Source organism: Anolis sagrei, chromosome 6 (genome assembly GCF_037176765.1).
Source record: "Anolis sagrei isolate rAnoSag1 chromosome 6, rAnoSag1.mat, whole genome shotgun sequence".
In the NCBI taxonomy this organism is placed as follows: Eukaryota; Metazoa; Chordata; class Lepidosauria; order Squamata; family Dactyloidae; genus Anolis; species Anolis sagrei.
The window spans coordinates 66,417,515-66,431,090 of NC_090026.1; the positions used below are offsets into that span (position 1 = coordinate 66,417,515).

General features: G+C 42.4%; 1 protein-coding gene across 3 annotated transcripts in view; it reads left to right on the forward strand.

The window, feature by feature from the left end:
* LOC132778530 (fidgetin-like protein 1) overlaps window positions 1-13,576 on the forward strand; it is a 60,052-nt gene that overhangs the window by 24,538 nt on the left and 21,938 nt on the right. The window contains exon 2 of one of the 3 annotated variants that reach the window (XM_060781566.2): window positions 7,796-8,027. The exons of the other annotated variants lie outside the window; for them this stretch is intronic. The gene's annotated coding sequence lies outside the window, so the exon portion shown is untranslated. The remainder of the gene's footprint in view (window positions 1-7,795; window positions 8,028-13,576) is intronic. 3 annotated transcript variants of the gene reach the window in all.

Sequence of the window (13,576 nt, forward strand, 5' to 3'; positions counted from 1 at the left end):
AGAAAACACAGTATTTTCTGTTGGTCATGGGGGTTCTGTGTAGGAAGTTTGGCCCAATTCTATCGCTGGTGGGCTTCAGAATGCTCTTTGATTGTAGGTGAACAATAAATCCCATTAACTACAACTCCCAATATGTCAAGGTCTAGTTTCCCCAAACTCCACCAGTGTTCTCATTTGGGCATATTGAGTATCCATTCCGAGTTTGGTCCAGATCCATCATTGTTTGAGTCCACAGTGCTCTCTGGATGTAGGTGAACTACAACTCCAAAACTCAAGGTCAATGCCCACGAACCCCTTCCAGTATTTTCTGTTGGTCATGGGAGTTCTGTATTCCAAGTTTGGTTCAATTCCATTGTTTGTGGAATTCAGAATGCTCTTTGACTGTAGGTTAACTATAAATCTCAGCAACTACAACTCCCAAATGATAAAATCAACCTCCTCCCAAATGCCACCAATATTTAAATTTAGGTGTATCGGGTATTTGTGCCAAATTTGGTCCAGTGAATGAAAATACACACTGCATATCAGATATTTTGCAATGACCAATCTTGATAAAATAGTGAAGAGTAGAGACATCACACTGGCAACAAAGATCCGCATAGTTAAAGCAATAGTATTCCCCGTAGTCACCTACGGATGTGAGAGCTGGACCATAGGGAAGGCTGAACGAAGGAAGATAGATGCTTTTGAACTGTGGTGCTGGAGGAAAGTTCTGAGAGTGCCTTGGACAGCGAGAAGATCTAACCAGTCCATACTTCAAGAAATAAAGTCCAACTGCTCATTGAAGGGAAGAATAGTAGAGGCCAAGATGAAGTACTTTGGCCACATCATGAGAAGAAAGGAAAGCTTAGAGAAGACAATGATGCTGGGGAAAATGGAAGGAAAAAGGAAGAGGGGCCATCCAAGGGCAAGATGGATGGATGGTATCCTTGAAGTGATTGGATTGATCTTGAAGGAGCTGGGGGTGGTGACGACCGACAGGGAGCTCTGTGTGGGCTGGTCCATGAGGTCACAAAGAGTTGGAAACGACTGAACGAATGAACAACAACAAAATATCAGATATTTACATTATGATTTGCAACAGTAGCAAAATTATAGTTATGAAGTAACAACAAAAATAAAGTTATGGTTGGAGGCCCCCACAACATGAGGAATTCTATTAAGGGGTCTCGGCATTAGGAAGGTTGAGAAACACTGTATTAAGGGCTCTTTGTTTTAACCCAATCTCCATTAAAACATTAGTCAGAAAAAAGTGCTTCACCAGCAGCCTTTCACCCCGAGGCCATATTTTGTGCACACCTGTCTTATTCTGTTGCAAAATAATTGCATAACAGCACACAAAACAAAGTACACACACATACACATACACACAGAGGTGTTTTCCCCTGCCTCCCGGTTTAGATCAACAGCTTAGGTATAAATCCAAATATGGAGTTGTGAATGAGGTTTCATTTAAATCATGTTTACTACTAAAGCAGAGAATCTTCCACTGAAACAAGAACTATGAGATTTTTTTAGTATAATGTGATATGAAATATTTGATCTAATTTTTGAATCACTATAAGTGTTGATCTCCTATTTTCCCTTACAAAGCAATTACAGTTTAAATCTTTCGCCTCTCCTTTCCATTATTTTGCTTATAAACATAATTCACAGGAGAGCCAAGTGCACTGGTTTCTTAGGAAATATTGTAAAAGGCAAATTAATCAGATTTTTAAAAGGGTGCTTTAGGCATATAAGCGCAAAAAACCTATTACTACTAGTTTACTCATGCCAGAAAAAACAAAGCACAAAACCCGCAGCTTTAGAAGCAAGCCCTGGCAAAAGTCTTAAAATAAGTTGCCTTCAAAAATCAAGTTATGTTGTTTGTTCAGTACTGTATAGGTGAAGAGCTGTTTGGACATACTATGAGATTTTCAAAAGGCACTTCATGGCTTCTTATATATTGCAGTTGCTCCACATCTATGAAGTCACTTATTGAACCTCCTCTAATTTATGTAATTGACTCTTTTGTCTCCCTCTCATTTAGAAAGAAAATTGCCATAGCTCGGCAATAATTCTCTGATCACATTTGTTGGAGTTTCATGGATTTGTTGAATCTGGTTTGAAAGAAATGATGTCAGGAGGTCTTGGCACTTTTCCTCCTACTAATAAGGACTTTGTGCTGTTAATAGTTGTGTGATGGGCAGCTGATAACTATTTTCATGCCAAAGGAACTGTATAAAATGTTCCTTTCATTGGAAGTGAAGGGAAATGAATGCAAAATTTGTAAGCTGAACACATTGGGTAGAACAGGGGTCCTCAAACTTTTTAAACAGAGGGCCAGGTCACAGTCCCGTAAACTGTTGGGGGGCTGGATTATAATTTGAAAAAATATATATGAATGAATTCCTATGCACACTGCACATATCTTATTTGTAGTGCAAAATAACCTTTAAAACTATACAATAATTAATTTAAAAAAAATTGTTGTGTCAGGAGCGACTTGAGAAACTGCAAGTCGCTTCTGGTGTGAGAGAATTCGCCGTCTGCAAGGACGTTGCCCAGGGGACACCTGGATGATTTGATGTTTTTATCATCCTTGTGGGAGGCTTCTCTCATGTCCCTGCATGAGGAGCTGGAGCTGATAGAGGGAGCTCATCCTCCTCTCCCCGGATTCGAACCTGCGACCTATCGGTCTTCAGTCCTGCCAGCACAGGGGTTTAACCCACTACGCCACTGGGGTCTCCAATAATTAAAATGAAGAACAATTTTAACAAATATAAACTTATTAGTATTTCAATTGGAAGTGTGGGCCTGCTTTTGGCTGTTGAGATAGGATTGTTGTTGTGTGCTTTCAAGTCATTTCAGACTTAGGTTGACCCTGAGTGAGAGCTGGGTAAATGACCTTGGAGGGCCGTATCCGGCCCTCGGGCCTTAGTTTGAGGACCCCTGAGGTAGAATGAGGGCTCATCTATAAGGTCACTGAAATCCAGGTTCAGCCTTGTTTTACACCAGCCTTGGATTCCTTGGAGCTGTTTACATGCTCTGGCCCCAAGCTGCAAATGTGTCAGGAGCTGAGTCCAGTCTGTCCAATTGGTCGGAACCTGGTTTGGGCCATGCTTGGATTGTCACCCTTACCTGGATGGTTGTTTCTGTTGCTGTGGCATCTTGTACAGAGTTCCATAGAGTTCCCACTCAATGCCAAGTACCTTTTCTGGTGTCACAACCAAGGAGGAGGCATGTGTAAGTAAGGAGAAAATGGGGAGGATCAACTCCCTTTTCCCTGATCACATGGGCATCCTATGGATCTCATGGTTGGCTGCTATGGAGATCGGGATGACGGGGAGGGCCTTCTTATAAAAAATATTAAAAATGAACTAGGTATTTTTAATTACCGTATATTCTGGCATATAAGACTACTTTTTAACCCAATAAAATCTTATCAGAAGTCAAGGGTCGTCTTATATGTGGGAGTCGTCTTATGCACGGGAGTAGCCTTATGCATGGGAGTAGTCCTATACACCAGGAGTCGTCTTATAGAGCAGGTACTGAAACTTCCAATCCAGATTGGAGAATCTGTGGTTGCTGCATATTGTGGGGGGAGCTCAAAAATGGCAGTGGCCGCGTCCCTGCCGTATGCAGCGACTGTATGAAAGCAGTAAGGGTGACGCTGTACAAGTTTGGTAGAAGAAAATCCATTCATTGGGTTTCGTGGACTTAATGTGGTCCCAATGGTGAGGTGAAGGGGCGCCTCACCGGGAAGGTGTAAGTAATAGGCTTGGGTAACAACGGAAAAATTTGGTTATAAACTCGTTTCGTTTTTAGGGGGGCCCTTGCGTTCGTTTTTTTAAAGACTTCCGAAAATTTCCTTTAAAAAAGTTCGAAATATACAAAATTTCGTAAAATTACAAATCGATTCGTTAATGGCGGACGCGATTGCGCAATATGCTAAAAACCCCTCCAAATGGGACATTGATAAAACAAACAACAACTATAAAACTTGCACCAGACATACGGAAATAATTACGAAACAATTACGAAACAATACGAAATAAATTGGAAAAATTGTTTCGATTTTTAATTACTCCTCACAGTAGTCCTGCATGGCTCAATATTGGATTGTAAGCTAATTTAAATACGAATTAATAACAAATTACGAAATTAACGAACGAAACCGCCCAAGCCTAGTAAGTAAAGAGTGGAGCAAGCTGCAGGCATCCGGGGAGCCTGGGGTATGGAAAAAAGCGCTAGAGTGGTTCTGGGCCCAGAAAAACACACCCCTTTTACCTGTCTGGCCCGCCCTTGTATCCTATTACCGTACCTCCTCCTCTGCCTCTTAGATCTCACTCCTGAAGACTGCAGTGAAGCGGTGCAGGTGCGCAGGTGCAAGATCTGAGAGGCAGAATTGGAGATAAAGTAATAGGAAAATTACCATATTGAAATCAAATATGATGCTTTTAAATTTTTTATTTGCTGTGCGTTGGAAGAGGGGTAGTTTTATACGGCGAGTATATCCCAAACTATATTTTAACTGGAAATGTGGGGGGTCGTCTTATACACCCAGCCATCTTATATGCCGGAATATACGGTACAAAAATGTGAGTCAAGCACTGAAAGAGTTAGTAAACCGGAGCCTGTTAGAGTCAGTGGGCCAAAACTAGCGTTGCCCTGAGGAGAGTGTGTAGACCAAAGCCCGTTAGTTTTAGTTTGCCTCAGTGAGGAAATGCCTCAGTCTCTGTGAGAAGGCTTCTCTGTGAGGTAGGCCTCACAGTATAAGAAAGGCCTGGTATGAGAGAAGCCTCATGTGTAAAGCTCTAGTATAAAGGCTGCTCTGTGTAAAGCTACTATGTATTTGTTTATTTGTGTTATAGAAACCTTTTTATTGTAAATAGTGCAACTATTTATTTTATTATGGAAGATATAACATTGGTCTGTGTGGTTTTGTTCTTTTTATGGTTTTGGGTCACGCTGCTGCTGATAATTTACTCTACTGTGCATTTATGAATCACAGAATCATAGAGTTGGAAGAGACCTCATGGGCCATCCAGTCCAACCCCCTGCCAAGAAGCAGGAATATTGCATTCAAAGCACCCCTGACAGATGGCCATCCAGCCTCTGTTTAAAAGCTTCCAAAGAAGGAGCCTCCACCACACTCCAGGGCAGAGAGTTCCACTGCTGAACAGGCTCTCACAGTCAGGAAGTTCTTCCTAATGATCAGGTGGAATCTTCTTTCTTGTAGTTTGAAGCCATTGTTACGTGTCCTTTTCTCCAGGAAGCAGAAAACAAGCTTGTTCCTTCCAGAGGCGGGCCTAGGTAATTTTCAATGGTAAGCAAACAGTATTTTGCCCCCCCCCCCCCAACCAATCACTCACATATATTTTCTGTTTTTCGTGGGAGTTCTGTGTGCCATATTTGGTTCAATTCCATCATTGGTGGAGTTCAGAATGCTCTTTGATTATAGGTGAACTATACATCCCAGTAACTACAACTCGCATGTGTCAAGGTCTATTTTCCCCCAAGACCGCCTCAAGAGCGCCCCTGGGCAAAATCAACTATACTGCAAATGCTTACTTTGCGTAATGGGTTGAGCCGCCCCTGGCTCCCTTCTCCTTGTGACTTCCTCTCACATATTTATACATGGCTATCATATCTCCTCTTAGCCTTCTCTTCTTCAGGCTAAACATGCCCAGCTCCTTAAGCCGCTCCTCATAGGGCTTGTTCTCCAGACCCTTGATCATTTTAGTCGTCCTCCTCTGGACACATTGTTTTATTTTTAAGCCCACTTGCCCAACACTTCTTCCGGTTCCACCACTTTCTCAAGCACACTTGGTGGGAACACAGGAGAGGGCCTTTTTGGTGGCCGCTCCCAGACTGTGGAACTCCCTCCCAAGAGAGACCAGGATGGCCCCATCCCTGTTGACCATTTACAAACAGATCAAGACCTTCTTATGTGAGCCATTCGGGATCAGTGACTTGTAGAAACCACTGTATAGGGCTCTAGGAATCCCAAATTATTGAGAACACAACTAGGTGTTGGGCAACAGAAGCAGACATGAGAGAAAGGAGCATGACAGTAGTGTTTCTCAAAACTCACCTGAGTGCTATTGTTTTCCCTTCCTTTCTCTTTGGCACAGCTTCCTTAGGGAGTGTACCCGGAGTTCTGTAAACCATCAAGATGAAAGAGTTAGCCGTGTGCCAACCAAACACACAGGAGACCAGCGCAACTATGATGAACAATTATTTAATCAATCTAATTAATCTTGCGACAGGTTATTTGTTCAATAGAAAGAACTTCCAAAGTGATAAACATGTTTTTCAGAGACAGAAACTCTTCTCAGATATAATGCGGTGAGCTTCTAAAGTTTTCCTAACTGAAGCACTTTGGCATAGCACTCCCTGTCTATTTCACACCAAGTGACAGTGATGTAAGCATTACCTTCAGAACACCAAAGCTTGGGACTTATTTATGCTCAGTTCTAGTTTACACTATGAATTAATTACCTGCTACTTTTTGTCTTGGACTGTACTCATTTAGCAAGGTTTTCTTCCCATGCAGAAAGGTTTTTTAAAAAATTTATTAGGGAGCATTTAAAAATGTGATTAGGTTCTTGTGGGTTTTTTCGGGCTATATGGCCATGTTCTAGAGGCATTTCTCCTGACGTTTCGCCTGCATCTATGGCAATGTGATTCTTCTTCATTTGCAGTTTGAGGTGGAAATGTTTCATTCTGTCACCAGGCTTCAGTTGTTGATGACCCCTGTGTGTGTGTGTGCGTGTGTGTGTGTGTGTGTGTGTGTGTGCATATTTGGAACCATACTTTGTGAAGTTGGATCTGGTCAGGGTGGTCCATGCCTTAGTCACTTCCAGATTGGATTACTGTAATGCACTCTACGTGGGGCTGCCCTTGAAGACGGCTTGGAAATTTCAATTGGTCCAACGGGTGACAGCCAGGTTATTACTGGGGTGACTTACAGGGAGAGGTCAACCCCCCTGTTTAAGGAGCTCCGTTGGCTGCCGTTCATTTTCCGATCCCAATTCAAGGTGCAGGTTCTTACCTACAATGCTCTGAACAGTTTGGGACCCACCTACCTGCGTGACCACATTTCTGTATACGAACCCACACAATCTCTTCGATCATCTGGAGAGGCCCTGCTCTCGCTCCCACCTCTTTCGCAGGCACGATTGGCGGGGATGAGGGAGAGGGCCTTCTCTATGGTGGCCCCCGACTCTGGAACTCACTCCCTAAGGACATTAGACAAGCCCCTACATTGGCAGTCTTTAGGAGGAGCCTGCAAACGTGGCTATTCCAGTGTGCCTTCCCTGAATAAAGGAAACAATTCCCTGCAAATATCCTGAGAAGCACTTTAATTTCCTGTTGGGTTGTTCTTTACATTTCGTTTAAAACCCTCCTACTAGATACACTCTCTGTTCATGTCCAGCATTTATTTTATTTTAAAGTTTTAACTATTACATCTGGCCCGGCCATAGGTTTTTAAATCATATATATATATATATATATATATATATATATATATATATATTGTCGTATCCGGAGAGACCTGAGAAACTGCAAGTCGCTTCTGGTGTGAGAGAATTGGCCATCTGCAAGGACGGCCAATTTCTGTGGTTCACTTTCTTGGACTAATTCTGATATAATCCGTGCACTGCAGTGCTTGTAATGTCTTTTCAGAAGAGATTCCTATAATGTATATTCTTGGCAAGGTATATCAGAATGGCATAAACTGTTATTTTTTTTCCCTAATAGTCAAAGTCATATATGCAATCATGGTGATATTTTTTTTTTGTCATGTCAGGAGTGTCCTGTTTGTGAGAGAATTGGCCGTCTGCAAGGACGTTGCCCAGCGGACGCCTGGATGATTTTGATGTTTTATCATCCTTGTGGGAGGCTTCTCTCATGTCCCCGCATGAGGAGCTGGAGCTGATAGAGGGAGCTCATCCAGCTCTCTCCGGATTTGTACCTGCGACCTGTCGGTCTTCAGTCCTGCCAGCACAGGGGTTTAACCCACTGCGCCACCAGGGGCTCCTGTGAGTTATATTAATTGTATTGTTTATTTTGCTTATTCCCTGTTGTTTTTATTGATGTGTTGTTGTTGGGCTTGACCTCATGTAAGCCGCTCTGAGTCCCTTGGGGAGATGGTGGCGGGGTATAAATAAATAATAATAATAATAATAATAATAATTATTATTATTACATACAAGCCATGTATGTGTCATATTTGGCCTGCCACGAATACCCTGTCTTTCAACCACCCTAGCCCACAAATTCTTCTTCATGTCTCCTCTGCTGTTACATTCGTGCTTGGGAGAAGAGTGTAGGAGCAGTGAATTGAGTGCAACCCCCAGTTCATGGCTATTTGCCTGATGTGGTTCTCTGAAATGTAAAGATGCCCACCTGAGTTCAAGATAAAGGGAAGGAAAGCTGAAATGCAAGCGCTGCAGATTCTTTGTGGGTTGCAACATCAATGCTCATATCTGATACAGATAGGAATAATCTAATATGACATCAGCTCAGCTGTAATAGTTTTCAGTGGAACCAGTTTGCACGTTCGCCACCAGTAGTAAACATACATTTTGTTGAAAGGAAAGGAATTACTTGAGGTTTTGATATTCTCAGCTAAGATGTCTGTCCACCTAGGGGTTGTCACACTTTTATATTAAAGTAGGGCACATTCTGTATGTAGTTGAGTCTAATGTGCACCCTTTTGGGCTAAATTATGTTGCCAAAATTAGGGTGCGCATTAGATTCGATGGTGTAGTAGAATCGCCACATGGCTGGCTGCCTTCCTCCCTTGAGCCGAGGCAATATTAAATTCTTAGATTCGTCAGTGCCTCCAAGATGTGCTCCTCCCTCTGTCTCATTTCCTGCATCATTGGAAGGTGGGGCAGAAGGTGGGAAGAAGTGGAAGATGGAAGAAGAAACTACATTACTCAGCAGAATCCAAAGTGACTTCTGCAGTGTAGGTGTCTCCTGTGTTGCCATTAGGAGAAACAAGCTGGCCAATGCTGATTGGCCAATGCCTTGCAGATGGATTATTTTGGAATCCGCAGAGGTGACTTGATGGAAAAGAGGAGGAGAAGCAGAACGCATTGGCCATTGGAAACCTTTCTGAGTTTTCAAGTACAATAGGTTCTAGGAAAGGTTCCTTTAGAAAAGGTCTTACCACATCTTACCACATCTACGAGGGTTGAATGAAAAGTAATGTATCCACCTTCATAACTCCTCAACAGATGTCAGTACTGGTATGCGGCAGGTACTGGCTTTTTCAGTAGATTCCCGTCTACAGTTCCATTTTGGCAGGAAGCCTTAGCATTGAACAGTTGTGTTGTTAAAGTGCGAAGTATGGAGCCCTGAGCAGACGGTCGGTCAATGTGACTTAAGCAACGTGCAGTCATTGAATTCTTGACAGCAGAAGGTGTCACCCCAAAGGAGATTCATCAGAGAATACAAGCTGTTTATGGTGATTGTGTTGATGTGAGTACTGTGTGTCGTTGGGCGAGTAAGTTTAAAGATGTTGAGGTAGGAACATCTGACTTGCATGACAAACAAAGAGTTGGACATCCTGTGACAGCAACCACTGAGTTTCACAAGCAAAAGGTTGACAGATTGATTCAGGATGGTTGTTGTATCACTCAGAGAGAAATTTCAAGCATAATCGGCATTTCACAAGAACGTGTGGGTCACATTATTGCTTTGCATGGAAGATCTGTGCACGATGGGTACCCAGGATGCTGATACCTGAAATGAAAGCGCACAGACTTCATATTTTCCAGGAACTCCTCTCACATTATGAGAATGAAGGTGAACGAGAACTGTGAGACGCTGTTTGCAGAAACAGAGTGTTGACTTCTTCCGTGACGGCTTCAGAAAACTTGTTCATTGTTGGCAGAATGTATCTAATTGTCTGGTGATTATTTATTTATTTATCTCAAGTGCTTCTACCCCGCCCTTCTCAACCCCCTAGGGGGGACTCAGGGCGGCTTACAAAAGGCACAATTCGATGCCCAACAGTTCACAAAATACAATATACAAAATACAGCATAACAACAACAATTATAACTAGTTAAAACAATCAAATTAATACAATAGCAGCAATAAAATCATCTTGTGGTCAACGTTTGCCAATTCATAAATCCATAATCCATCCAGCATTGTCATAGTCCTTTCCTACTTTGGTCGTTATTGTCTTTTATCCATCTGCCAGCTTACCCAAAGGCCTGGTCCCATATCCAGGTTTTTAATTTCCTTCTGAAAGAGAGGAGGGATGTTAATGACCTAATTTCCCCGGGGGAGTGCATTCCACAGGTGAGGGGCCACCACCGAGAAGGCCCTGTCCCTCGTCTCCACCAGTCTCACTTGTGATAAAGGTGGGGCCGAGAGCAGGGCCTCCCCAGAGGATCTTAAACTCTGAGGTGGGACGTAGAAGGAGATACATTCAGAGAGGTACTCTGGGCCGGAGCCGTATAGGGTTTTGTAGGTCAAAACCAGCACTTCGAATTGTGCTCGGAACTGGATCGGCAGCCAGTGGAGCTGACATAACAGGGGGGTGGTATGCTCCCTGTATGATGCTCTGGTGAGTAATCTAGCCGCCGCCCATTGGACTAATTCAAGTTTCCAAACAGTCTTTAAAGGCAACCCCACATAGAGCGCGTTGCAGTAATCTATTTGGGATGTAATAATAAAACTTTATACCCCGCCACCATCTCCCCAAGGGACTCGGAGTGGCTTAAATGAGGCCAAGCCTAACAACACATCAAAAACAAGAAAGCAATAAACAAAAACAATACAATACATTTAATATAAATCACATATAAACAATAACACACAAGGATTTAAAAACCTATGGCTGGGCCAAATGTAATAGTTTAAAATTTTAAAAATAAACGCTGGGCATGAACAAGGTAGGATGTATCTGGTAGGAGAGTTTTAAAAGAAGTGAGGGAAGCGCTGGTATTTTATGCTAGTGTGATATGTAATCTTAGTGTATATATACAATATTCTGTTAATAGAGGAGTTACATGGGTAGCAGGAGTGAGAGGGAGTCAGGAGATACAGGAAATTGTGCACAGGGAGAGAGTGTTCCATCCACCATATGGCCATGACAGCCCAGAGGCATCCTGGTTTAGAATGAATATATGCAGAACTGCCTGCATGACAAGTACAGACCTGCTGCCAAGAAAGTAGAAATGGTTATTAGTGGAGTAGAAAAGCTCTTTAAGCTAAATCAACACCAGTGTTGTGATATATTTTCCAAAGTAAAAAATGTGCAGAATTACTGCAGAAGATAACTTTCCAGATTATGTTCACAAAGGTTATAATTTCCTGTTGAAGCAAAGGAGGAAAAAAGATTATTGATTTGAACCTGAGAATGCAAATAAATTTCCTGTATACTGAGCTGCCAAATGCTTTCCTTTATTGATTTTCTCTCCCTCTGTCTGTAAACTAAATGCTTTTGATTTGGTGATAGACACAGTAGATCCATTATTACAAGTAAAAATAACCCATTGGCATAATTAAAAAAGAAGTAAGGATATGAGATGGGATGAAAGGAGAAAAAACTCCTTGAAATTCAAAGAGGAGAACTAGGAAAGGACAACTTTTGAATGTGACTGACCTATTTTATGCAAGGAGGAGGAGAAAGGGAGGAGGAAACACTATAATTTGCTTTGAGAAGAAATAAAAAGCATATTTGGGATGTCAAACTATTTGGCAATACTGAGGTTGAATCCTAACAAGATAGGGCAGCAACATGTTGAAAAGATGTATTTATATATTATCAACAAGAAGAAGCCATGGCAATTATCTGACACAACCTTGGGCACAGCTGGGACTTCAGCTTCAAAACATGTCATTCCACAAACAGCGCAGAGAGCATTAATGCATGTAGAACAATATTTTCTGTCAAGTTTCCTGCTAGGTTATGGTTCACTGGAGGGAGATTGACAGTGTTGGGAAGCGTCGGAGCAAAGCCAAGAAGGTCTTGTATTGTCGAAGGCTTTCATGGCCGGAATCACACGAAGGTCTTATTTGCTTCGGCTGAATCCAAAAGAATTTGACTTTAAGGCATCTGTCTGTTTTTGGATTTTGGATGCCAACCTTATTTTAAAAAAAGAAGAGAGTAAATGATTGCTTTTACGTTACCCCTTACCTATATATGAGGGTTGAATGAAAAGTAATGCCTCCTCCTTCGTAACTCTTCAACAGATGACAGTACTGGTATGCAGCAGATACTGGCTTGTTCTGTAGACTCTCCTCTACAGTTCCATTTTGGCAGGAAGCCTTAGCATTGATACTCCACTTTGGCAATAAAAACGAAATGCAAAGATACAAAATTGGGGATGCCTGGCTCAAGAGCAGTACGTGTGAAAAAGATCTTGGAGTCCTCGTGGACAACAAGTTAAACATGAGCCAACAATGTGATGTGGCGGCAAAAAAACCCAGTGGGATTTTGGCCTGCATCAATAGGAGCATAGTGCCTAGATCTAGGGAAGTAATGCTACCCCTCTATTCCGCTTTGGTTAGGCCACACCTGGAATATTGTGTCCAATTCTGGGCACCACAATTCAAGAGAGATATTCTCAAGCTGGAATGTGTCCAGAGGAGGGCGACTAAAATGATCAAGGGCCTGGAGAACAAGCCCTATGAGGAGCGGCTTAAGGAGCTGGGCATGTTTAGCCTGAAGAAGAGAAGGCTGAGAGGAGATATGATAGCCATGTATAAATATGTGAGAGGAAGCCACAGGGAGGAGGGAGCAAGCTTGTTTTCTGCTTCCTTAGAGACTAGGACGTGGAACAATGGCTTCAAACTGTAAGAGAGGAGATTCCATCTGAACACGAGGAAGAAATTCCTGACTGTGAGAGCCGTTCAGCAGTGGAACTCTCTGCCTTGGAGTGTGGTGAAGGCTCCTTCTTTGGAAGCTTTTAAACAGAGGCTGGATGGCCATCTGTCAGGGGTGATTTGAATGCAACATTCCTGCTTCTTGGCAGGGGGTTGGACTGGATGGCCCATGAGGTCTCTTCCAACTCTTTGATTCTATGATTCTATGGTTGTGTTGTTAAAGTGTGAAGTATGGAACCATGTGCAGATGGTTGGTCAATGCAACTTAAGCATCGTGTAGTCATTGAATTCTTGACAGCAGAAGGTGTCACCCCAAAGGAAATTCACGCAAGCTGTTTATGGTGATTGTGTTGATGTGAGTACTGTGTGTCGTTGGGCGAGTAAGTTTAAAGATGTTGAGGTGGGAACATATGACTTGTTTGACAAACAAAGAGTTGGACGTCCTGTAATAGCAACCACTGAATTTCACAAGCGAAACATTGACACATTGCTTTAGGACGATCGTCGTATTACTCAGAGAGAATCAAGCATAATTGGCATTTCACAAGAACGTGTGGGTCACATTATTGCTTTCGCTTGGCTGTCGGACGATCTGTGCACAATGGGTTGCGAAAACAGAGTGTCGACTTCTTCCATGACAGCTTCAGAAAACTTGTTTATCGTTGACAGAAATGTATCCAATTGGTGATTATATGGAAAAGTGGATAGTGGTAGTTAAAGAACACATTCTAAAGATTAT